The sequence below is a fragment of the Calypte anna genome, chromosome 1 (assembly GCF_003957555.1).
Source record: "Calypte anna isolate BGI_N300 chromosome 1, bCalAnn1_v1.p, whole genome shotgun sequence".
NCBI classification, from domain to species: Eukaryota; Metazoa; Chordata; class Aves; order Apodiformes; family Trochilidae; genus Calypte; species Calypte anna.
The window spans coordinates 126,742,988-126,768,469 of NC_044244.1; the positions used below are offsets into that span (position 1 = coordinate 126,742,988).

General features: G+C 39.1%; 1 protein-coding gene across 2 annotated transcripts in view; it reads right to left on the reverse strand.

Moving 5' to 3' along the window:
* Positions 1 to 25,482, reverse strand: part of TBL1X (transducin beta like 1 X-linked) — a 201,411-nt gene that overhangs the window by 120,345 nt on the left and 55,584 nt on the right. The window contains exon 2 of one of the 2 annotated variants that reach the window (XM_030446170.1): positions 21,640 to 21,711. The exons of the other annotated variant lie outside the window; for it this stretch is intronic. The gene's annotated coding sequence lies outside the window, so the exon portion shown is untranslated. The remainder of the gene's footprint in view (positions 1 to 21,639; positions 21,712 to 25,482) is intronic. 2 annotated transcript variants of the gene reach the window in all.

Here is a 25,482-nt window from a genome sequence, read left to right on the forward strand (position 1 = left end):
CACTTTAAATAAATATAAAATATCCCAAGAAATCACAATCGATTTAGAGGGTTTCTTCTCCTGCCGTTTGTGTACTTACCAAATTCAAGAACTGATTAAGCATCACAAGGGGGGATTGCTTCTTCTACACTTTCCTCTCCATATATACTGATTTATTTGAAAGGAAAGTGTACCACTTAGCTGGCTTATGTCCTTCTAAAATACAGTGGCACAGATGAAGAAATAAATCCTTTGAGGAGACGGACAATAAATTGAATATTTAGTAAGTGTTTTGGACATTATTAAATACAGAAGCATATGATGAGATAATCACAGTCTTATAACTGTAACACAGCCACTTGCTTTGCTACAGGTTATCAGATGTGCCTATGGGCTGGAACCATTGGACTGGGGGGAGATTTTGTTGCACAGGGGGGCAATTATGGGAGATTGCACCCTGAGGAGAAGCACTGGGATGAAAATTTCCCTACAATTACCACACCCCCACCCCCTCCAGGGATGCTTGTTCTGGGTTTAAAACAGATCACCCAGAACGCATACATAAGAAGCCACAATAATTTGATGTGGGAAATTCTGCTTTAATTTAAAATTAATTTAGAATTTAGAGAAGATTATTTCTAACATGTGAGTTCAAATTTTTTACTTACAACCAAGCTGCTTCTTGTTTTCAGTTGAAACAAATCCTTTATCCCGTGAATTTACTTAAAAGACTCCTAAAAAGTGTGTGCCATATTTTCAGTTCATGCATAACACTTTGGTTAAGTGAACTGCAACAGCTTTTAACACATGGAAATTGAAGCTTTTTACGCATTGCAGTGTATTTCACAATAAATGGAAGGGGAGGGAAGGGATAGGGCTCAAACCAACAGTATTTAATGCTGGTACTGACAGCAGCATTGGTCACTTCACAGCCTTTTGGGGCCATATTGCTTTATTTTGATGCACACAGGAACACAGAGCTTCCCCAACCTATTACCACTTCAAAACAACAACAGCAGAAAAACAGCCAAGAAAAAGCAAGGACTACAAAAAGTCAGACCCTGCAACAAAGTACCAATCAGCCTTGTCCTTCAACAAAACAAAACAAAACCTTAATCAAATAATAAATAAGTAACCTAATATCTCCTTCTGCTTTAAAGCCTTTCCCATTCCTCACCCAACCCCACTTCCCTTGAAAACCAGATGGCCTCAGCAATATGCCCTGAAGGTCCACAGATGCACCATGTCTTTGGATGAAGAAAAGGTATATAATGTCTTTAATAATATTTCCAGATGATAAAACTGGAAAAAACAAGGTGGAAAAAAAACCTCAGCACAAGCACCAAAACCATCTACATCAAGGAAACAAACCAAGTACAGTTACTGTGTTAAAATATTGAACACAACAATGAAAATAAGAGCTTAGTAGAGAAGTCATAGTAATGCTGTGAGTAATAAATAACAAGTATAAAGAAGACTGACTTTTAAAAAATGTACTGTAAGAAATTATATAAAGAAAGGATACCAAATAACTCTGAGGACTGCTAATGTATATGCTGCTTACTTGTCATGGCTGCCAGAAGTTATAAATCTCAAGATTTGCGTGTTTTTATAAAATCTAGCCATGTCTTTTGTTTGCATAGCAAATTTGTGTCAGTGGGTGAACATGTGCATAGGTGGATGAACAGGTGAACAATCTAGCCTGGAGTGGGTTGGCAGAGTCTGCACTCAGCTAGAGGAATGTATGTCTGGAGAGAATCAAACAAATTACAAATAAAACTATTCCAGATTTTTAACTGCTGAGTTTGAGGTCCAAATCCAGGTCATGGATCTTAATACGAAAACTGATTCTAGTGACAACATTATTGTGCTCCACGCTTTCTGTGTTCCGCTACTTACAGATCAAATTTGTCCAATTTACTGATAAAAAATCCCAACTTTTTAACTCCTGACTCTTATCAGGAATACAAGTAGATAAGATTGTGTTCCTCAGAACATCCATGATATAATATTTATTCTGCTCCCTGTCATAACTGGGAAACTGTATCCTTTGCCTTTGAGCATGGGTACAGCTGTGACCATCACTGACTGCAGTATGACTCCCTAAGCTGAACCCCAAGACAGAACTGCATTTTGAGGCTGAGGTTCTGTGCATGTCCTATAACTTAGCACACACAGAAACAGACAAGCGTATCTATGCAGGAATTCTAATCTCCTATCTCGTTAAAAAGTAGCAGATTAATTTACCACTCTCTTCTCAACTTGAAATAATTTGTTAGCCCAGGGTACTCATGTGTCCTTAGTTTTAAAATATATGCTCCAGAAAAAACACAATTCATTTTTTTTCCTCACAGATTCAAGGCTAACAGAAGAATCAACAAACAAACCCCCTTCCAGTGAATGTATCAAAAAAACTAACCTGAGTAGCTACATTATAATAAAAATGGCCCCTTTTCACTTACAGTAGATGTATGCTGACTTTTAAAATAAAATGTTCTGTATTGTTACACAAAGAATATAATAAAGCTTAATCCTGTCTGAAACCGAAACTGTAGGAGGGAAAAAAGCCTTCAGCTACCTGCTGTTAATAGCACAATGCTAATGTGGCTGTGCTCCTGGGACCAAAAGGTGCTAATAACCTTTAGCCTTGGAATGGTATCATCAGTGAAAAGTAGCTCCCACCAAAGGAAATTATAAAGCCAGGCAGTATTTCACTGGCAAAATGGACAGGCAAGGACGAATAACATTTCCTCTTTAGCATTAATTCTGGTGGCCAGACTATCAAAAAACAGGTCTGACCTTCAGATCTGTGGACCTGTCTCCATTACAAGACCTCTTCCTGCTTAGCAAAGACATCACCCATATGACCAGAATTTTTTTCTTTACCATTAAGGACTCACCTTTTCCAATGTCACCTTTCCAAATGGCATGAGGTATGATGAAAGAAGCATCCACAGAGCCCTGTGGTTTAGACCAAGCCACAAAGGGCAACAAACTTAATGACTGGATTTGATGATCTTGAAGTTTTGTTTTTTTTTCCCAGTCAAAACAATTCTATGACTACGAAACTGAACTGCAAAACAGGGCAGCAACACAATGCTGGGGATGTGCTGTCAGTCTCACAACCTAGACTAAGGAATGTGACACAAGGGCACACTAAATGAAGGGCAACTGAAAATCCCATGACCAAAAGCCAAAGAAAACCACAGCAAACCAAAAACACACCACACACTTGCTTTTTAATTTTGTTGGGTTCTTCCCCCATCAGTTTGCAGCCTGTTTAAGCCTCTGTGCACACATGAGCATCTCTATGGAATTCACTTGGTAATGTTGGCGAGAAAATCCATGTGTGAGAATATTAGTTAAGACAAGTTCTTTTCTGTGTTGGAGCTGTCAACATCCTTGTGACTTCTGGTCCTCTGGGTACGCTTCAGACTCCCTCATTTGAACACTCACTGCTGATGCCCAGAAGCAATGCCAAATGCAGGCAAGAGGACAGTGAAATGCAAGGACAAGTGAAATTTCTTTTCCTATGAGGGGCTTCAGTATTGTGCTCACTCTTGACACATTTTTCAACAAAACCTTGCAATTTAAATGCATTTGTATTTGGTTTCACATGGATATGCAGAGGCATCCTTTCAGTATTACTGAAAATACACTAATATTGTACTGTTGAAAAGGGCTTAAAAGCCCTGAAACTTTTATTTTTCTCTCCCAGCCCACCATGGAAGTCAGAATGCTTGCAGTATGCTATCACTTCAAAGCCGAGCTAATAGAGAAGGCCAGAGGGGGGGATATATCAGACAGGGAGACTCACTACATCAGAAAGACCGTAAATGTATATTCTATTTCAAGAAAACCTGAAGTGTTGAAAAATTAAAGCTATTAATCTGAATAATTTTATTGATTTACACTGTAAAGACCACAGAATTTGCAGAGAAGCTTCACCATTTTCTGGTGTGAAGAAGGAGTAACATCATTATGTCCATGGAGCACCATTACAATCTGCGAAAAGCCTATTACTGATGCAATAGAAAAATAAAGCAGCTTGTATGTCAGCATGGCAAAGCAAGCAGCTGATTTCTGGGTTTGATTGTGTGGAAAGAGAGAAGTTTATGAGAATAAAAGACTGTGAAAGCTGTTCCATTTTTAGAACACAGAGAATGCAAAATTGTAAACATTTTGCAGCAGGTCAGATTGAGGGCCTAACATCAGCATCCCAGCATTGATGTTCTGCAGCGAAAATGCCAGCAGAGATATCTCCAAAGCAGCTCCACATTACTAGTCCATTGAAATATTTATTTGGCAAGGCAAAACATCAATAATATCTCGTAAGTTTTCTATTTTAAAAATACTTGGAATTGCATTAGATGGGCTGCATGCTCAAACCACTTTGTTGCAACATTTTTTTAAAAGATAAACAAAGCCTCCTCCCCTCATCTGAATTATTTATTCTTCTTTTCAGACTTACAAGCTGGTGTACATAATTTTAAAGAAGCTCAGAAGCATCCCATCAAGCCAGTTGTTTTCAAGATACAACAGGAGACAGGAAGTCCTGATCAATAATACTGTATTGTTATATTTAGTAAGCTTCTGCCTAGGAATCCCGACTTTGTGTTTTATATGCATGATATTAAAATCTAGAAAAATCCAGACAAAAAAAAGACAAGAAAAAATCCTTGTCCCCAGAAGTTATAATTTAAAAATAAAATGGGGCATACAGGATGGATGGATTCTGCTAGATGAAAAGTATAACAAAACAACACTTGCATCTCCAGGCCTCACTGGGAAGGAGGTACTTGTCCTAGCTTCAGCAGAGCAAGACACACTACGTTCCACATTATTTAGTTTTTCCTGAAGTGTAACTGGACCGGGTAGAGCACTGCCTTAAGAAGCTGCATTGTTTTGCTAACCACGCTAACTTGGGCTTCTGTACAAAACCCACACTGTGCAGTGCTGTTACAGCCAGTAAACAAACACTGCTCAGCATTTTCAGTGTGATGATTTGTTCTTCTAAGTGGATGCCTCTTAGAATCAACTCTGCCTGAATTTCTGATGTCACAGACCTTGTAGGACCCATCCAAAATGAGGGACATAAGTAAAGCAGGCAGTCGGGTAATAAGTCTGCTCCAAAAAGCACTGCAGTGAAGCGCTGCTCAGAGGGAAGGAGCAGCTCTGCCAGCTCCCATGCTGACACAACAGTATGAAACAGGTATTCCTTCCAAAGTGCTTTTCAAACCAAAATCTGCAGTTTTCTTTCCAGTTCCATTTTCGGAGTTCTCTGCTCTGGTTGTTAAAAAGAAATGACACTGGCAGAATAAATGTGAAGCAAACTGTAAGATCTCCTACAAGTAGTACACCTCCTATTCCTTTGATACACACACAATTTGAATATGCAGTTCCTTGAAAAAGCCTTTTTTCATTGCAAGAACAATAAAAAGGTTATTGGGACAGCTCTAGAAAACACAACAGGAACACACAGTGAGGGTCTGACTCACAAGAACGTGTGTTCTGTTTGATTCTGGTACAGCTGCAGTGGTCTCTGTGACATGTTTTCCCCGGGGCTTGCAGGGACACTGAAGCAGCACAGCCAGCCTCTGGAAGAAGGAATTACTCTCATGTTTCCAACCAATACGCACCATTGCATCCACAGTTCTAACATAGGTTTTGCAACCCTATGTTTAACTTAGAAAAAGGGAGCCAAAACATCTCTCTACCTCCCTCTCTACAGCCCTCCACTGCAAAATTGAGTACACTTGCCTTTGATTTGGACTGCATAGGTTGTGATTATGCCTGAAGGCAACACTGGTCAGCAGAAAAGGCTTATTACATTACAGTGTTAAAAGATGATAGCGAAGAAGGGGCTATTCAAGGAAAGAAATAAACAAACCAATGTACATCAGTACCACAGCATGGATGTGGCTACTAGTTACCTGAAAACAGCATTTTTGAAACACTGCTTGGAAAACCGGTTGGGAAGCCCACAGTAAAAAGCAACATCCCTGACTCTCTTCAGGTTTTTTGTTCCAGTTTTTTTATTTCTACTCATCTCTTTTTTCCTCTCCCTTATTACTATGAACAGATGTAGATGATTATGAGCCTGTCTGTTACAAGCTCTGGTAGTTTCAGCCCAGAGAGCCCCCCCTTGCACGGACCCACCAGGCAGAAGGGGTTACATGAGCCCCTGGCCTCCAGCCCCCAGGCCAGCTCGCATGCGCTTCAGCAGTCGATGAAGGATTAAGCACAGCAGATGAGCGCAACAGATAATTGTCACATCTTAAACCACCACACCTAAATCTACCAGAGTTTAGGAGACAGTCGTTTAAGTTGACGGTCCAAATGCCAAAGGAGGTGATCACTCTTTCTGAAAGAGTTCCCACGACATTCCAGTTACTTTCTTGCTCTCTTAGAATTTAGAATTCCTTATACAATTTCCACCTTTTTCAACAGCGTACTGAGAGAACAAATTCAATAAAGCACTGAGATCCTGTGAAGAATGTAAAGAAACAAACTGCTGCAAAAAGCTGGTGCAATTTGCTAAAAAAATGTTTTTATTATCCCACTTAATAATAGGATAACGCACTTGAACAGCAGAGAATTCTGTAGTGGGTTATTCAGAGGCAACTGTTTTGTGCGGATCATTTCTGCATTAATATCAAAATCTTCTTGGCCTAGAGATACTTCAATGTAACAGTTATAAGCATTTCTATTTCAAGTCACATAATGCCAGCTTATAATTCAATGCTATGTTGCTCAGGAGAAGAAAGTATTTTTTAAAAGTACTAAATACTTCAGAGAACAACATTTAATTAATACAATCACTAAAAAGCCAGGTGCTGGTGTCTACCAGCACCTTGGAAGACAAATTTCCAGCCTAAAATCTCATCTCTTACATATATGTATGTATATGCATCTGTAAGGAGAGACACAGGAAGGTTTCAGAAGGAGCATTGAGGAGGGTTTGGAATGGCTCCTTCCCCCATCCCCCCTCAGAAGAAGCCACCCTTACAGCAGACCAGCCAGAGTCACGGTGCTAAATGGCAAATCTGCAAGGACTCAAGTCAGGCAGCTAGCTACCTGGGAAGAAAAAAGATCTTTCATAGTGTATTTATAAATGCTAAATGGCCCGGGAAACTGCTGAGCGATTTCTCATGCTCAGATCCTCATTTTCTCCTGCGTGGTCATCCCTGGGACAGCTCTGGAAAACAAGGCAGCCATTTTCTCATAAACTGTTACACTCAGCAAACCAGATTGAAGTGCTTGATAAAGCTGCCGTTCTCTTCCGTGCCTGCAGCGATTGGAGGGGAAAAACAACCCATCACCCACAAGAAGCAGGTACAACCACAGCCATTTCTGTGCTTCTCTGGTGTGAGCCAGGGAGAGGGGGAGGGGAGAGGGGGAGGGGAGGCCTGGATGCAAACAATATCCATATGCATGGCCAGTGCCTGCCCGTTCCCAGCTCCTCAGCCCACCTTTCATCCCTGCAAAACCACCTTACTGGCCCGCAAAATAATGTTGATTTCTCACGGGTTTGCGTGTCCAAAAATTAACTGCCACGGTTACGGAATACTTTGCTTTTGCAGAGCCTGTGGGTCTGAGATACTGCCTTGTGCATGGGGTGAAAAATGCCTCCGCACCTTGGGGTCCGCATGGAGAGAAAGTGAAGATTATGTGCAATCAGAAGATGAATTTATGCACCTGTATGCACACACAGACATGACATAGTTTTTGTAAGCAACATGGCTGTAACTTCTCTCAAATAATTCGTTAGGAGACCACAAATCAAAACAACCAACACAACTCTACAGTGTACAAATACGGATATTCAAAATCAGTAATCACTTGAGAATATAAAAGTCCCCACATGTAAAGTAAGAAGCCATGACACTTACATTTACTTCTGTTTTCCATTATAGTCCTCGTGTCATTTTTGCAAACCCTCCTATTTTGCAGCTGTGTTTTGAAATCTGCCAGTGAGACGCCCGAAGTGCAAGGGCTTTCAGTCCCATGCAAAATGTGTTTAGACTTCTCTATCTCAAAGCTGCTGGGGGAAAAAAAAATACCCACTTAGGTTTGGTCAGAAGAGACTATAGAAAACCGGCTGCTGAAGTCCCCCACTACCCCGTGCATGCTGCTGCTTCATTTCAACATGAAGCTGGCCTCTGACTAGCCCCTCTGGCATGCAGCTCGCCCAGCCAGCCCCGGGGGAAGCCCAGCTGCTGCTGCTGCTGAGGGACACATGCCCACGTTCAGACACTGCGATGGCTTCTGTGCTGGGTGGCACAAACGGGGTGATTCCCTGAGGCTACCAAGTCCTTGGGCTCAGTTTGACCCTCTGGCTTAGCTCTGCAGGTGCAATGGCACATGGACTTCACGAAATCCAACTTGGACGTCTCTTTCCAGTGGCTGGTCCACAAGAGACAGCAGTACAAACCTACTACCTGAGGTACGGGTTTAGGTCAGCTTTAAGAGATTTTTGTCATGCAGTGCCAATAGCCAGGACATGGAAAGCCAGGACTGCTGTTGGTACTGTTTTTAACACTACACTTTTTAAAGGTTTTTTTCTCTACAGACAACAGTAGAACAACCAAAGAGATGGCACATAAATAAAAATGCTATTACAACTGTGGAGACCCTAAATATGAGTAAAGTGCACCTGAGCTATCAAAACCTAGGGCATCTCCTCTCCCTTGCTTCCTCTGTCTAGAAGCACGATCCTCTCCCTTCATACTGACTTCCCGGTTCTGGGCAGCTCCTGCCACCCCCACCCGTGCTCCCACCCTAAGGAGAGGGCAGCAGCTGAACTGGGGCAACACTAATGGGGACGTTTCTTGCCCTACTGCCTGCTTCAGCTTTCAAGTGCAAGCATTAAGTCTGGCCCTGCAGCCTTTGCATTTGCACTTTCTTCACACATGCCTGCTAGGGCCACTGTTAAATCAAGACGATACCCAACTGGTCAATCCTAATGCTGCAAAAGCTGTTTCCCAAAGTTAGACTGCATTACAGCATGCTTTGCTATGAGGCCACTCTAAAGGATGGCAGTACACCAGACAAGACTTGCTAGCTTTGCAGAACGCTGGTAGGACAGAAAATCTGAATAAACAGAAATAGAGCACCCGTACTTAGGATACCCTCATCAGTCACAAAAACTACTGAAACGAAACCCCGTTCTACATAATTAGCTGATGGATGAAAAACACTCATTCTGTGACCACAGGATTTTACTCGGTGAAGTAATAAGTCTTGTTTTTCTGCCAAGCATACATGCACCAAGGCATTTTTTAATCTTTTACTTGGGAATGCAGGATAATGTACGTTTAAGAGTCAAAAGTCTCACTCCACTAAAATTTAACGTATGTAAAACCACAGTTCTATCAATCATGCCATCTGTGTTAGAAATTTCTTTTTTTTTTTTTTTTTTGACACAGGTCTATTATATCACATGCAGGTGCTAATGTCTAAAAATGTATCACAGAAGGTATACGTAAAACCAGACTACTCCTTTTCTTGATCAAAACAGTAAGTAGAAATGAACCCACGCTGATCTAGCTCATACCTCTTAGAGGTTTTCTCAACTAGACCTGCAACCCTCATGCTGAATGCAGTTTCCAGAAGGGACACTCACAGCTCCTCACACCTGCTTCACACCATCAAACCAGATAAAATGGCTTGATATCTTCCAAGAAGGAAGAAGTTCAGCGGTGGAGCAAGGAGTCAGACAAGCACCATATGGCCAGAAGGCAGGGAAGACAAAAGCAAGGCTGACCCACCTCTCAGCAGCAGCAAGAGTTGTGTTGGCTCAGCTGTGTTGTCTAATCAAGTATTCTAAATCAATTAAGACTGAAGCCAATTTGTGCACATGAATCTTTGTATTTATAAATGAATCTAAATATTCCACAATAATATTCCATATGGTTTAATTCCTGTAGTACATGGACAGAAACGGAGGACTGGCTCAGTTCATTAGGCATGAAAACAGGCAGTTCTATCAGGCAAGTTTTTGTCCAGCAATAAAAAAACAATGAGCAGCGGATGAATGAATCCCTTCTAATGCTCCTCATTGCAGGAATGTCTGTCGGGTAATGTCAGTTATCAGTTGAGGTGTTTGGAACTGTTACCAAGTCCAAGCTCCAGACTTCTGAGGTATTTCTGTAACAACAACTAGAGAGTTTATTGACATCAGTCACCCGGGTGATAAGACCACCAGTGTTTGTAAATAATTCTCACACATCTTCCCTGAACCCTAAATTTCCTACAGGTTTTATAGAAAACAGAAATCTGCTTTTCCTCTGCCTCAAGAGCATTTCCCCAGGTTTTCATTTGGGCAATGATGCTTAGGCAAAAACAGCATGGTTATTCTCTCTGCGTGCCCACCTTGTCACTCTGCACAAACGCCTGAGCTGCTTGTCATGCAGTGCCCCAGGACATCAATTTATAGTCCATCCCAGGCGGACTGGATCTGGCAATGGTTTGCTTTAAAAAGGTGGACAGCAAAGTAAAGTATTTCAGCATTGTGTATGAATAGCCACTTTAAGCTTATTTAAGACCCTACTATTGCCATGTGGCGGGGAGGGAGGCTGGATCAGACTGTTGATCTGAGGGGATGGTCACCTCACAAATAAAACCATTTTTCAGCACTCTGTGAGGGCACAATGGCAAAACCAACAGCACCCAAGGAGCAGGAGGGAGGCCAGGATGAGCCCTTCTGGGGCCTCTGCATGTGGATTGGCTTCAGTCAGCTCGAAAGAGTCAGATTCCCTTGGCCCACATGTGGAAGTGTAGGCTGAGAGGCTGCTGAAGTTGTAAAGAAGTGGGCCCTGCATAAGCCTTTATACCCACCACTTAAAGTTAATGGAACAGAAAACAGTGTTTAGAAGAATCTTGTATACTCATTCTGCATGCACATAAGTATCTTTGTGCAGAAATTAAGAGAATCATCTCCTTGTATATGGTTTTTGGTCAAGCTGGAAAGCATAGGGAGCTGAGAAATAGAAAAAGTCACCATAATCTGATTAGCTGTGTAATTAAGACTAAACTAGGAGATCAGTAAGGGAAACTGTAAGGAGGGTTTTTTTTCGGCACAGCATGCTGCAGAGAAAATGGGAAATCTGGTGGAAATCTAATGGGATAAAGTAACAGATGGTAGGTAGACACCCAGGGGACATGGAATACGTTTAAAGATGATACTGGTTAACAGTATGATTAAGAGTATATGCAATATCACAATATACTGAGTTGAACTTGAATGTAAGTAGTAAGGCCATAATAACCTTAATAGGTTCTAGGCTAGACTTACATATATTTGTAGATGCCTACAAGACAAATAGGAAGAACACTTAACAAAAGGCTCTTCATAACCCATGTATGTGGGCTTTCCTGAGAAGCATGGCAAGCAACTGCCTACAGCACAAGATACCACATAGAGGACAAGCTATTAAATTAATCAGCAAATAAATAAAAAAATATGGACTCGGTGTACAGAAAAGAAAACCTGAGTTATTTTTCTGGAAACATTAATGAGCAGAACAAGCTACAGTGGAGCTGTGCAAACCATTTGCACCTGGGTGACCTGAAGCCTACGTGACAGTACCTCATTCTACCAGCACAGTAAGGACTCTGGGGAAAAAAACTAGATAAATCCACATGCATTTTTTAAAACACAAATACATCAGTAACTTCCAGCATAATCTTCCACATAGCCCCACTGTTCTTCCAACTGGTACCCATATAGGAGTACGGATAACAGTCTGTAAGCTGAACACACAAGCAGGTCAACTCAAGGTGGCCTCTCATGCTCAGGAAACAATTTCGATTTTCTCTTGGGTACAATCCAGTTTGCTACACAAGCCTCATGAAACCGTGGTGGGTCCTGTGCCTTCCAAATATTTGCCAACAATTAGATAATATCTATAAATAATACAGTCCAGCTGTAGAACTGCTTATGTCTCATAAAATAAATAAACATTATATATATAAACTCCATATATATACAGATAAATGGATACATACATACATGCAATAGAGAGTGTTAAATGGAGCAGATGTAAACAAATGATATAAAAAGATATAAACCAATGCTGCATTATTATAAGCCAGTTACATATGTAGATTTATTTTAAAATGCCTGATTGCATTCATAGCACTGATGAAGAGAATAGTAATGCACTAAACATCATTAAACACTTATACTAAGATTCCTCCTTGATCGTCCCTTCATAACCACTTTGATTCCACTTTGCCACCCAGGACAAGAGTAACTGTGTGACCTGAAGGTCAGGAAATTCTTACTCTGTTATGAGAGCAAACTAAATAATTTCCAAAAGCAAAGCCCTCTCCCGTGCACAATCCTGCTATCAGTTCTTCTGTCTCTGACTGGCATTAATTTAAATTAGGGGACTGGTAGCTTTAGCACTTCAGCTGGTATCAATTACAATTATATCATGGAAAATACTCCCTGAAGTAATCAGGAACCAAGCTGCTTACGGAAATAGCGTAAAAACTGCATGAGAAATGAAATAGAAGCCAGTGCACAGCACAGACATAACCAGCCTCTCTAGAAGAATAAGGGATTTAAATGGGCAGCTGCATTTTGCATCAGCAGAATTACAGCCATTTCTGTGAATGGTTTTAAGGTGCATAGAGAGGTCACTGTCTTCCACAGATTGGGTTACTGCAAAGCCATTGGGTAAGAACCATAGCAAGGAAGCAACTGGGTGCTGAACTGCTTTAAGACAGCTGAGGAGAAACAGAATAAGCCAGAATGATGCTGACTCTGACCCAGCTCAGAGTAGGCATCATCTTCTAATTTACTCACAGCTTGCTTGAGAAAACTTCGCAGTGTTTTTACAACCAGAAAATCCAATAGCCCGAGCCCCAGAACACAGATTTTTTTTATCCTAGTCCAGGAAAATGGCAAGAGGTAATGAACTGTGGCCCAGTTAAATGTGGTGTAAGTAACCAACAAGAAACACAGACTTAGGAAGCCTAAGTCCTAAAAACCATCTTGTATTGTTGTGCCTGTGTTTGTTCTTGGTATCCTGCCTAAATAACTTTTGCCCAGGTACAAAGCATTTTCATTTTGTTTTAAGGATGCTTAAACCACTTGTCATATAGGGCAAGACTGCTCAACCGAGGAGCCAGCTGAAGTCTGTCAGGGCTCACCTTACACACACCGAAAGGGTAGATAAAGATAGGCTTCCTGGCACCCTTCCATCCTACAATTTCCTACCACTATTACACTGTTGTTTCAAATTTAATTTTAACAAGCAAGCAAGTTTTCTGCTGTCAGCAGCCACTGTTCCAAGACAGAAGGAAAATAGTTCGAACACATTTTCATGCCTTTCAACATCTGCATTTTGTATTGCTTTTGCTTCTGGAGAGGTGCACGGAAAATGAGAATATGGGAAGCACTAACCAAGGTAGGAAGCTAAGATATCAGTACTGTCATTTATAATTTCCTAAACAAGCTTAATTTTTTCAAACAATACATCAGTAGAAGGGTATAGTTATATTAAGAACTAATGCTTTGTAACTCTAAGAAACTTGCTAAAGTAACAAAGCAAGTTGCACATTACCCTAAGATCACATATAAACAATTGATTTTGTTTCAAGAGCATGAAAAAAATCTTCCAATTTTCCATATCCTTTGGTAAAATTGAGTCCTACACACACATGATATTATTTTTGTTAAATAACTATCTATATGCTTTTTTTTTTCTACAGCTGTGCGTAAATGGAACTTCTTCACCAGTTCAGCAAGAAATTGAAATTTTCCTTGATGGTATATTATCTTACATGAGGAGGCCATTCACCATGTTTCTAAGTGTTGGCATAAGAAATGAGAGAAAGCAGAAGAATTTGAATATTCTTTTATCTGTTTCAGACAGCATTCAAAAGCAAAGTCAACACAGTGATGAAGAGCTAAGTTCATTAGCTGTATGGCTTAGAAGTCATTGCATATAATGTACACTGGTAGTGAAAAGTTGCAAGGGGCCAGATATTCACTGAAAATAATTAGTTCTGAAGACAATTATAGGGCATAAACATGATTCCATTAACCAAAGATAAGACAAAAACAAGCACAGAGAAGTCTTTCTGACAAGGAAGAAACAGCCCAGCTTACTCTGTGGTACAGCACAATCAAGTTAGCTATGTCGCACATTCTATTTATATCATATGGTTTTAATAAAATAGAAAGATTATGCGAGGTTAGCTGTTGGTGATCTTAAAGGTCTTTTTCAACCAGAACGATCCTATGAATCTATGGTTCTATTAAAGCCATCTGCAGATCTCCTAAACAAAACAAATGCTATACTGTGGTGCTGAAATATGTAAGGTGCTTCGATTACCTCAAATTCACATCACAGAAGGTAATTTTTATATTGGAATGGGAAATATTTAATAGCAGTTAGAACTCTTAACAGGTACAGAAAATATTACCTATGTAATATACCACCCTGTTTTTACAGCCTGTGTAAAATTCGCTGTTGAGTGAGTGGCAGTAGTCAAAACCTGGGAGATCAAGTGTTGCCATCCTCCTAGATACATTATGGAACCTGCACAAAGTATTTCATTTGTTCTCTTTATTCAAGTCAATGGCACTTGCATTCATTCACATTCTGCAGATCAGTAATCTAAAAAAGCACACTAACTACTGTGTTGCAACTGTCCTCCAGAAACATCACCATCACCTCAGCTAAATGAATGTATATTAAGAAAATGCATGTATGAAAGGCCTAACCTCAACTAATGACATTTATAAACATGAAGATTATTAAGACACCACTACATTACTGATTGGGTTCCCACAGTAACCCAACAAGTTTTGAAACCAAAATGTGCGTTTCTTGCATTACACATAACTTTGAAACATTGAAGTAAATCTGTATTTCAGAAATTCATCTGAACAGGATGCAAGATTTCAGCCAATGGACAGTTCTTCCTCTCAATTACAACAGTCTTTCAGCTCCAAAATACCAGTGAATACTGGAGGAATAACAAAAACTGTTTCCTGTTTTAATTCTTCTACCTTTAGCTTATTTACAGTGTATCTTTTTAGTTCCATAACTTTCAAACAAAAAAAACTTTTCATACCATAAATCTTCACAGACTTATTACCAGATGATGACCAACTGAAAATTTCAGTCTCTATTTGACAAAATTGATTGGATTTTACCAGAAAGATGTGTTCCTACAGAATTCCCAAACTATCTCCTCCACACAGGAGAAAAATGCTGGTATTTAGTTCAGAACGAGGATGTTCAGAAATAGCCCAAAGTCGCTTTTCCCAGTGACTACAACTGGACTCAGTAACCACTGGATTTGCTTACAAATTCTACCCAGTGTTTGAGGGACAAGACAAGGACAGGCTTCTGTGAAAGTAGAAAAATACTTAAGCACATGTTATTATGATATAGTATTAGCAGAGACAGCCCTGTACATCTGCCTTTGAAGCACAGGAGATACTGAGATCTGCACCCACTGTTTTCTTCTTCGCAGATGTGCACACAAACCAGTGGGCTGTTTTGGACTGATGCTTAACATTAATTAGGATAGATAAAAAAACTGCAGAGACAAGGACTTGGGATTTAATGCAATGAAAAGGGAACACAGAAATACAAAAGGAAAGCATCTAGGGAAAATGGAAGGTATAACAAGATTAATAATAATAATTTTTTAAAAAGTTATAAGGAAGGAAGGGGAAAAGTATACTGAGCCATAAATGAAGTAGGAGGTATTACGAGCATGCAAGCTACATAACAGAATTTTTAAGAAGAAAAGCATCAGAAGTTATGCTAGCAGAAAAAAATATATATACCCTGTAAATGTAGGAGGACCTGGACTCCTTAATCTCCTGATTCAGTGAAGGAGGGTTTCATAAAAAACAAAACTGCAGAACTTACTTTTGAATAAAAAGAGAGAGAAATTTGTACAGGTGAAAAATGGCAAAGTGGGGCAAATAGAAAGTAAGTCAATTGTTTACAAATATCTAAAGGAAGAATCTGCATAGCAAAAAAGGAAGAAATTTCCTATCAGACATGGAAACTCACGGAGCAGATCAAAAGATTTATTAAATAGTTTGGGGGTTTTTTTAAAGGAAAATATCGAGTGACTAGCAGGAAAGGCCTTTTGGAGGGAACAACTGTTGGCCTGCAAAAAGACTGCCAGAGGGAATACTTCAAAGCTGCTGCTGGACAAAACAACAGAAAATGCACTAATGGGAACAGTCCTGTATCAGCAAGGAGGAATGTCTCAAATGATGTAAAAGATCACTTCCCCCTCTGCCGATCTGTACACTGTGTATACTGTAACTAAGATATATTACCTGAAAATGTGTGCTCCCTTTTTAATATAACAGTGATGTACTTTATTAGTGATTTTAACAGGCTTTAATAGGAGGAAGCGTATATTCAATTATTTTATTACATGCTTTGAATATAAATGGAGAGCATCTGCACTGTGGTTTACTCCTTCCGTCCCTGCACTCTCTTAGAAAAAGCACCAGCACATTTTAAAATTCAGAGTGGCCCTCCCCAGCACAGCCGCTTTCTTGGCTGGTTTGCTGGGATCTATATATCCAATCTAATTATTTTGGTTCCCATTTCCAACCCTATCAGTGGTGCAGTGGTGCAAGAAATCAAAATGCCAGTCTCTTGAATGTGTTAGAACCTAAAAGCTAACAGCTACTCATTTGCAGAGGCATCACTGTGTGGCCCAAAGCCCCTGTCATCATGCAATTTATGTGCAGCGTTCTGGATGTGACTCGAGAGGGGTTTCCCAGTGTACCAATACTGAGTATTTCATATAACATTTCAGATAGGCTACAGCTTGTTGCATCATCTTGTTCTGTCACAGCATAACTGGCTAACAAAACTCAGCAGTGCTTCAGTTTAGATTTTGTCTCTTTTCAAAGTCTTCTTGAAGTCCCTGTTCTTTGTTATTTTTCCTTTTTTTTCTTAAAAGGGAAAAAATAGGATGATACTAGCTTACTTACCCTGAAGTGATCAGAAGAGTCAGCAGCATTCCTGACAGAACACCTACTATCCTCTCATGTTAGGGGGATCATATGTTGCTCACTAGCTGAATTCCCTTGGAGGTCTTTTCCCTGACTATACGCTTTTCCCCTCTTGAATTACAGTCTGTCTTAGATTACTAATGCCTCAGCGCCACCAAAAATATTCCCATTCATTTCTACAGCTTTTACAAATATGATAACATGATTTGTGTTTAAATATAAGCGTCACCATTTTATTTTTTATTATGAATATCATATGTTTGGCAAGCTGTCTGACCTTCCTTATGATGATGAATGCTGCAGCAAACAATTTGCTGTATCTTTAAAGAAATGGCCAATTCAATTACATTATGCCAGAAGCTTTCAAATCCCTCTCTGCCAAATGTCTTTGCTATATCCTGCCACAGACAGCCCATTTGTATTCCAGCACAGTAGGACACTTGTTTTATTGAAGCATACAGTTCTAGTTAGGTACTATCAACAGAGCACTATTTCAGTTCTCTGGCTCTTTGTTCCTTCCCACCCTCTCTAGCCTTGGTTATTAGGATTTTCAATTTTACTGGCCAAACGTGTATGCATTACTAATTACATGTATGAAATCCAGTAGTTATCGACTGCTACAACAAAATACATTAGTGACCAATTACAGGAGCTCTTGCCAGCAATAGTTACCATTTTAGTGGATTTAATCATTGCATTTAAAGTGAAGCTTGAGATTCCCTTGGAGATTACACCACTAATTGCTTCTGTTTTGCCAGTTACTGCATGAGCTGGTTTGCAAAATGGATCACTAAAGATGCTTTCTAAATGTCGAAGAGCAGCACACAGATGAAGCCTCATACAACGAGTGTGTCCCCCCCAATAAAACCACACTGTCAATTAATTCATACCACAATTCCAGTCTTCAGTACATATCCCCCTTGTCATCTCCTCTTTCCTTCTCATTTCTTGTTATTTGGGCAGGCAACAGCAATACAGATGCATTGCTGTTCACATGAATTGTGTTGCACACTATCATTTATTTATATAGACACTGATATTATTGTACATTTTTTAATTTAAAAAAATCATCCCTCCCCTTATGTGTTTGCAGAAAGAATAGTACTTGTTATTATGACACAATGTCTGAATGGTCGTAGACCTTTAAGGAAAAAAAAAAAATCAATCTAGGCAAAGTACATGATTTATTACACACACAATGCTACCATAATAGGCTTTCACTCTCCAGGAATCCCTAAAAACAAACACTCCCCCTCCAAAGGAATCTGTAATACAGCATATGGTTCTTTAGAGCCCACGTCTACCTCCAGATCTCCATGATGAATTATCTGGTTTACAGTCTCATAAAGCAGAAGTGTCTATACATTTAAATGCTGAGGCCAACCACAGGACTTTGGTACCTTTCAAATTTCAGGATACACAGCCTTCCAAACACCAATGAAAGACTGTGACACTTGGCTTCAGGCAAAACAATGAGATATAATTTCGACATTTTAGGTCTGACCATAATAAGTTGTTTTGCAAAGACAGAAAGAGTGGGTGAGGGTTACAACCTTGCTGCCTGAGTTGTTAGCTGCCTGAGTACAAGCTATTTTAATAAATAAAATTATTTAAATAAATTTGTTTGGTTCCTTTGTATTAACATTTCAGCTACTGGAGCTTTCCATTATTCATATGCCACTTACCCAACAAAAGAGAAACCCTTTCAAAAATATAAATAAATTTAAAAAAAAAAAAAAAAGTAAAAAATCCTCAAGCAAGAAATTTCTCCTAAGATTAGAAAAACCTTCTAGAATTATCTCATCAACTATTAACTTTTTTAGGATTTCAGTAGATGCTAAGTTGATACAGCTCTAATTAGAAACTTAATTGATCTCTGTGAGATACTGTAGAGAGTTTTACATCCCCGGAGACCTCTAGACTATGAACAGCAGAGCATATGATATCTTTTAAAAACTGTCAGAAACCATACACTACGATTTACAAAAATAATAACAATCTCCCTGTAATTAACTGCTAAAAGAATTTGAAGGGCTTCATCCTACAGTATCAACAGGCTGTAACAACAGTACCAGGGGTCCTCACTTTGGCCTCTATATACAGAACAGAGTGTTACCTACCCATCCCTGGAAAAGAACACAATGCAGTACACAAGAGGGTTGTCTCATGGGTATCTTTTGTCTTGCTTCAGACCCAGATGTAGATTTGCACAAATCTGTCTATCTTTCCAGAACACAAGGCACAAGAATTGCTGGATGCAAGAAGCTCTCAAAAACATGGGCAGTTCATTTCCATGCATAACTGAGAAAATCTTGCCCGAGGGGGACTCAATTTCAGGTCTGAATGAGAAAATCTGTAGGTGATGCAGCAACTGTAAAAACCGGAAAGTAATAAACTAGATAAAACACTTAAATTAGAGTAAAGCTCAATCCTATATTCATAAACAAATAAACTAAACAATTTAGTTGGATTATCTCAATCTTGTAGTTCAATACTTCCTGACTTCTGCCTTCCTCCAACAGCATTTAAGGACAATTTTCAAGTAAAAGTAACATAACACTGACATACCTTTGTCAAGGCAGAAGTCACTACACACCTACAAATTCTCAATCCCAGCAAAATACCAATTTTCTTTTGTACGGGCAAGCTCCAGTCTCACATACACAAGCACAAAACTTAAATTATAATTCCAAAAAGATTGCAATTGCACCTTCCAAATGACTAAATGGGAAGAAGGCGGGAGTAGAAAATATTCCAGAAATGAACAGCTGAGCTTATGTAGCACCCAAAATACCAAAGGTCAGGAAATACCTGTCTTTCATCACTGTCAAAAGCAATAGACTAAAAAATGCAGAGTAAGACTGATAACAGAGGAAATAAATGAAAACATTTGCTGGGTGTTTGTACGGAAGTTAAAAAGAAACAAGGCAAAAACCTTTCTCAAAGGTCCCTGCTGGATTCAAAACAGAGCTGTTGAGCCAATTTTGGTTTCAAAACATGCCATTATCATTTAAGAATACTGAACTTCTCTCCTTTATTAAACCTTACACCTGCTGGCTAGCTCACAGACCTACTTCCTAAAACCATTCACAGTGAGTGTGAGTATGATAAGGTGGAATTTTGACATGGTTTGCAGGAACCAGGACTATAAGAAGAACTACAAATGCACAGAAAAGCAACCGATTACTTGTAATACATTCTCAGGCATTATTTGTGATTCATTATCTTACAAATCAAAGAATGATAATACTAAATGCTGCCACAATGCATTTCTGAATTAATTAAAAGTCTCCTATCTGCATAGCTAACAAAGCCTGGCATATTTTTAAGTTATGCATTTAATTTTCTTTAACATTAAAAAAAATTGGGACTTTTTAGTCTGCTATTCTATCACAACTAAATAAACACAGTAAATACTATGGCAAAATGGAATACACTTTTTTACTCAGTGATGTGACACTGATTTGTAAGGTATCATGGATTCAGTACAAGGATATGATTAAATGACAACACAGGCTTGAAATAAAATGCACTGATAACAAATTTAGGCCAGATTAAATCAAGGGGCACTTAGCTGATAAGTAGAGTTTGTAAAATTTAATGTAGATACTAGTAAGGATATTCAACTTACTAAAGCCTTCCAAAACTAAAGATAATTTGCCTAGCGTTGTAAATGCCAGCAGGCAGAAAGGCTCCAGCTCTGGAAGTTGTTTCAAAAAACTCAATTAAGCCCATCATTAAAAATATGTCACCAGCAGAAAGAAGTTTCATGCTATACTATACTTATCCTCTCATTAAGATTACATGTATTTTGTATATGAATATATATGACTTAAAAAACCTGCTAAATAGTACAAAAAAGTACCTTTTTGACATTGAAAATAATGTAGTGCAAGCAGAATAATGGTTGGATTGCTAGGAAAGGAAGCTAGGTAGGTAACTAAAGTATTTTCCTGCTTTTTTAGAATCATATGTAGGCTGTGTTTAGGCCTGGGGAACTTAAGGCCTCTAGGAATATCTGCCACATGCCCCATCAAATATGATAAAGAAAAGTTATGCCTATTTTAATGGAAGCTATATCCAATCCAACTACTTTAATGGGAGCAAACCCAACAGAGAAAATAGCTTTTGTCTCAAACAACATGAAATGAACATTCACCCTTTCTAAGACATCCATATTAAGCTACCACAAGGTTGTTTCCCAGATTGCATCCTCTGATGACCTCCTACTTAACCTTCCTCTTTCTCAGGACTTCAGTCCTGCTGAATCTTCAGTGCTTTACCATGATCAAACCCAGCAAGATTGAGTTCAACTTCAATAAACAGGCCATTCAGACTCAGAATCAGTCTCAAAAAACTGAAAAGGTAAAACAAAAAAATACTGCAAAATCCTGTATATACTCCATGTTTAATTTTATGGAGGCTTTAGAGCCTTTAGGGGTAGCAATAAAAAAGCAAACCAACTGCAAAGCACTGAAATCTCTAAACATTCTCTTTAGCCAGCTCTAGTGCTTCTAGTCTTTTTCAACCCAGAAGTCAAGCTATTCTCTCAAGTCAGTAACTGTCATTAGCTACCAAAATGCTGAAAAATATTCAACAATTTAAGCCTTTTTTTACTGTCAATTTTCAGGTAAGCATTCACTTACTCAGGTGTAAGAACAGCCAGGCTCCCCAGCTCCCCCAGATTTTCCTTTCAGGCCAGTTTTATCCTTAGGTACCTGTGTACAATAAAAAACAAAGACATAATCAATTTATATAACTCCTTGTAAATTAATCTTTTGATCATATCAACTCTTATGGCCTCAAATTGTCAACAATTTAAAAATTCAGATCTCCAGCTTTTCTAACAGGTATTTTTTTAGTTTTAATTTAACAGATCTCCCATCAAGTCACTTAACCGGAAGCAAACTCAAAGCTTTTTTTCCCCTATAAATGACTGGGGTTCATTTGACCAGTTCTACATATACATGCATTTGTTTTAGATTAGCACAATCTTAAATGAAAAGAGATTTCTGTGAGAAACCTCATGTAACTTCAACCTAGTAGAATGTGGGACTGCATGGTTTAGGTCTATTTCATCACTTGTTTTTAAGAGTACAAACAGAAACCAACAGAGTTAAGGCTTTGTTAGCCACAGATTTAAGCTACCTTAAAACTGCTAACGTGACAAGAAAATCCTACATATTCAATTATCACATTAAAAAGTGAAAGAAGGTTTATGTGAAGGTGTACTGTCTCCTAGTTAAGGAAGAACTCTGAAAATAATGCTATTCTACCTTCTCCTGGAACTACTATGAATTTAAGAAATATTTTCAAAATGTGCTGTTCAATTCTACAGAATCGATTTTTGCAAACAAATGGAGCTCCAAAAAGTGAGTGTAGCTTTGCTGACACAAAAGTCCACCTGCATATATTCAGATTTTCCAGAATTAAGACCATGTAATTTAGAGCACCCCTTTTAACAGTAACAGCATAGAAATGCAATGTATTTGATATGACACAGCCACTGAAACTTCTCTCTTTAAATAGCAATTGCAGTCTTAAATCGTGACCATGGTCAGAATATAACTAGATAACATGGAATTAGTTTCCCTAAAATACATCAAGGAAAATAAAATTGGTTTTCATCTTCTTCATCATGCAGGTAAATTCATAATTGGAAAATTAAGCAAGGTACAGTTTTTCAAGGATTTTACCAGAAGGTAACAGATTTTTTAAAACTGTAACTATGCTTCCTAGTTTATAAGTTTTCTTTGTACATTGCAAATCCAGATTTTCTGAGGAAAGCATGACATCTGAAAAAATGAAGGTCAACAGATATATATACATCGACACCCTCAACAACCCTAAAATCTTAAAATGAGAAAGCTGTCCAATGTGATGTAAACTAACAAAACTTTAAAGGCAAGAACTTCAAAAGTCCTATTTTTTCTTTTTATTTTTAAAGACTTGGGAGTTAATTGAGCCCCTTTCTTCATATCTGGAATGATTGGCTTTTTTAGTAGGTGATGACATGCAATTTTTTTTCCACAAGAACCTGGCCTTGTTCAGTGAATATAGTAGCTAGAAGAAAAGAGTACTGGAAATCTACACTTTAGCTGAATTACAAAAGGTCATGGCACAGCTCTACACTCTGTCTACTGCAGGTTATTCCATGCTACTTCAGAACAGCCCCTCTGAGCACTGAATCAGTAGTTCTCACACAGACCTCCTCTTGGTTGCTGCCAAGATAACCACAGGTTGAATTACTGTCCCTTGTGAGGTACATCCTTTGATCCCCACAGTCTGTGAACTTAAAGAATGAAACTTTTGAATTAGGAGCATTACTTTAATGCTCCTAACTTTAATGCAACTTTAATGTTCAACCAGAGGTTTCTTAAACTCATTTATCAGAGTAGCTACCCTTATATGATACTTTAATTTTCTAGGGAAGTTATATTCATCTGCCTTAACCAAGAGACACATCTTTCCTTTGCTGGAGCTCACTGTCTACTACTTGTCTTAAAAGTTTCTATAATAAACGAAAACAAGTTTTCAAAGACCTCTCTCCTTTGCTGTACAGTCTTTTTATGCTTCTTTATTGAAAAGACCATACAATGCTGAGATCATAAAATTTAAAACTATATCATAATGGGATATATCCAGGGGAGCTCAGTTAACATAGTCCAGACCATCATAGTTCTTTACCTTCCCAGCTTTCCAGTGCTTGTTCCTTATGACAGTAACAAAGTTACTCAAGATAGCTTTCTGAGCTTGGCTTAGTATCCAGCTCTTTTGAAGACAGTATCCACTGAAGGGAAGAAACTCCATATTATTCCCAGAATCTCCCTCGAAACTTGACCACCTCTCCTTCTCATCCAAGCTGTACCACGTGCTGCCATCCCCATCACACTTTTTTGTAATCAGGCTCAGTCTCCAATTTCTGACCTCAGTCCTGCCTCCCTATCTCTTTACAGTAACTACTTCGTTCTCATCAATTTCATTATACAATATATTGCTCCCCACCTTACCCTCAACCAGAATCCCATTTCCCATTAGCTCTCAGCTTTCATATACTAGCTCAGCATCATCTCTCAGCTCTCTGTACCCTTCACATATTTCTTAGCTCTTCCACATTGCTTTTTCCCACTCAGCCTCCTGCACTTGCCTCTTCCTCTGGCATTTTTCACATATATTCTCAACAACCAAATCCCTATCCCATATTTCCTTTCCTGGTTCTATACAGTCTTTGTGATTATGCTTTGCTTTGTGCTGAACTCACTTCCAGTGAGGGCGTTAAAGACATCCATACAAGGGCTCATATGCAGAACACTTAATTTCAGGATTCCAAAAGGACCTGGGCAGAATACCAGCCAAACTAGCAGTGCTGTCTGCACAGAAGTAGAATTTTAGGCACTTAAGCCCCTTGCTACTGAAAAAGTCAGGCACCTATATATTTAGATGTCAAGACAGTTGCATGAAAGATTTGTGAACTGTAGGTACTTCAGTCTTGATGTTAGATTAAGACCACTTACTTTTAAATTAAAAAAAAAATTCTACAAAGAACCCAAAAGAAGATAGTCTAAATATCAGTCCTCACTCATTTTACATTTCAGCTAACACAGTTATTAGTACTGCTTTAAGCCATTCTTTCTGAAAACAAAATAGTCCTTGATTCATTCCAATATACTAAGTACTGGGGGGAAGAGGAAGAAATGGTTTTTAATTAAGAACAGGGGTTTCTTGGCACTGTTTACCAAGGACAAGTGGGTTTATCTTTAGTCCACTGGAAGGAAGTAGATGGTAGAATACTTTCACCTATTTTACCCAGAAAGTACAAACCAACCAAAGAAATCTTCCCACCTTCTCTCCCCTCTTTTGATGGGTGGTTAAGGCTGAATTTAAGATGATTTTATACAACCAAAGAACACCAGATTAGAAAGAACCACAAGGATCATCTGGTCCAATCTTTCTTGGCAAAAGCACAGTCTAGACAAGATGGCCCAACATCCTGTCCATCTGAATCATAACACTGTCCAAATTGGAGGAATTCACCACTTCCTGGGATGAGTATTCCACTGCCCGATTGTTCTGAGAGTGAAAAATTTTCCTTGTGTCCCATTGGAATGTCCCCCAGGAGTAACCTGCACCCATTACTCCTCATTTTTCCGTGTGACTCCTTGTAAAGGAGAAATCTCCACTTTCCCTGTAGCCACCCTTTAAGTACTGGAATGTAGTGATAAAGCCTCCCTCACACCTTCTCTGCTCAAAGCAGAACAAACCCAATTCCCTCAGCCTTTTCTCATACAGAAGGCTTCCCAGTTCTTTGATCATCTTTGTGGCCTTTCCATGGACCCTCTCCAGCCCATCTGCAACTTTCTTGTATATCAAGGACAAGAACTGAATGCAGCCCTCCAGGTGTGGCCTGACAAAGGCTGAGTAGAGTGGGCTAATGACTTCTTTACCCCTGCTGCTGCCCTTGTTGATGCAATCCAGTATCCTGCTGGCTT